Raw genomic sequence first — 2,463 nt, forward strand, 5'->3', positions numbered from 1 at the left:
GCCGCGGGTGCCGGGCTTGCGGGCGGTGTTGCTGGCGCCGTCCCGGGGTGGGCGGCGTGCCCCGCAGAGCCCGTTGGTGTGCCCCGTGATTGTCCCCCGCTGCCCTGCCGTATGACCTGCTGGACGGGGTGCCCAACTTCACAGCGCTAACTTGGCTGTGCCTCTCACTGCTCCGGTGCTGCTCTCGCAGCTTCCAGTCTGTTAACGTCCAGAGGTCCTTTGGCCCTTCCTCGACCAACGTGCAGCCTTGGGCCGTGCCCTTGCCCCCCGCAAGCACTTCATGGTGTTTTTGCTGTCTCGGCTTGCTTTTCACACCTGTCCCATGCTGTCGCTTCTGTACTCATTCAGGTTTCTGCTGTTGAACCCAAACTGCTCCTGCCCCGTAGGACCGCTGATGTTTAAGGATGCAGGGGTCCAAAAAGAAAGATATTAAATATCACAAATCTGATCTCTCTTGAGGCTGTGATACATGTCCCATTATATCCCAAACTTGTAAAATACATTTCTGTTTTCTCTTGTATTTGGAAAAATAATTCCAGTAGTATCCAAGCGTCCCAGCTCAGCAATGTCCCCTTTGTCTTAGTCCTGATCTCCCTTAAGGGAGAGCATATGGTTCTGCTTCTTCCTTATGGTGTCTTGTATTCCGTCCCTGATTATCCAGGAACACTGGCAGTTTTTGTAGTCTTGGAGTATAACTCTGCATTTTACTAATCTGCCTAAAGGCTGCCACATAACTGATACTAAATTTTTATAAAATAATATGTTCTTTAGGCTTTCAACTTCCAAGGTTTATTTTGGATATATGTTTGCAGTTATTATTAAACAAATTGTAGTAGCTCTTTAGTGGTTGTACATATATTTGCTTGTTTTCCATTGATATTATCATTATTACTGTACTAATAAGATAGTGATTGTTTACTGAGGCTTTTAAGGTGAAGCTCGAAGTATACTCTGTATTTCATATTAAATACTAACTTGTGCAACCCTTTGAGAATATGCTTTTTGGGTGTATTTCTAACCTATGGTTAGATATTATCCTTCCCCCCACCTCCCTCACCCCTAGCTGCTACAAGGACTGGTGATCTAGTAGGGACTGGTAGGTTTGGGGTTAGCAAAATTTGATTCTTTTCAAAGCAAGTATAACTTTTCAGAAAATAAGTTGACAAGTTACTGTTGTGGTTTGTTTTCAAGTATCTTTTACTGTGCTGCCTTTCAGATTAATAATATTAGTATTTGCTTAATCAGCAGTGGAAAAAAGTTTCTTGAGGGAAAAAAAAGGTGGTGTGTGTTAAACAGTAGGGGAGAAAATGCAGTTCTTTTAAAGTAAAGAGTATGTGGTAAAATGTTAAAAATAAATAGCTATGAGGTGAAATTTTCATCCAATTGAAGTCACTCATGAAACTCCCATTGCCATAGAAGGAGTTAGCAGTTAGTAATTTACTTTAACATGTGACTTCTAGCAAGTCATTCAGAACCTGAACAACTTTGGTTGCAGGCTTTCTCCAGCACTGTCATGCTTCTTTCATAAAAACGTTTGATGTCTTGAATTTACAGTAAGGCTTTTCGTGAAGGACTGTTACACAGTACAACTGTGTGTGTCAGTAAGGAGCAGCAGTTATGACCTTAAATTGAAATACTGTTGATAATTTACGTGTCTAGTTATTTAGTCCAATATAGGTAGTTGTTGCAGTTCTCAGTTTTACCACTATTAACTGAAACGATTTTTCCTTTGCATTGCATACTCCAAGTGTATAATTACTAAGAGATAGGCTGTATTAAATAGCTTAGTTACTAAGCTGTTTAGTCATGAAGTTCAATTGTATGTCTTGTCTAATAATTTTTAACATTTCTGGAAAAAGAGAAGTAGCAAATAGGATTTTTGAGCTCAGTGCTATTACAGATTTAATGTGCAAAAATAACTAGATCTCTATTTCACAAAATTTGGGAATGTATCCTAGTATGGGCTTCTGTTCTACAGCTGAACAGCACGTAACTGCTCTGATATTTATCAGTGTTTTTAACATACTTATGTAGTGAGATTCCAGCCTGCTGTCCATAGTCTCATACAGAATGAAGGCTTTACTCTCCCAATACTTCCAGGAGACTTAAAGTTTTTTTTGTTTCTGCTTCTTCCAGATCATTCTAGGTACTTTGGTTAGGTGGACTTCTGGTCAGTAGGAGTTCTCTGGTTGATACAAGGTGGAAAGACTTTTACTCTGCTCTTATAAATGGAAATAAGAAACGTTTTCTTAATGTCTGTAAAAGTACTCGGGAAGTTGGAACAGAAGTCTTTGCAGCCTGCCCTACTTCCAATTGTGGGTTTTTTCTTGTTTTTTAAATTAGTCTTTCACATTCGAAAAGCTCTCTCGAGTCTTTAGGGCTAATCTGGTGGGCTTTGCTTTGTTTTGGTTTTCCCAAAAATTGAAGTCTTTGCATTGTGTGGGAACTGATGATACAGGTCTC

Source organism: Pygoscelis adeliae, unplaced genomic scaffold (assembly GCF_000699105.1).
Source record: "Pygoscelis adeliae isolate BGI_AS28 unplaced genomic scaffold, ASM69910v1 Scaffold10, whole genome shotgun sequence".
Lineage (NCBI taxonomy): Eukaryota > Metazoa > Chordata > Aves > Sphenisciformes > Spheniscidae > Pygoscelis > Pygoscelis adeliae.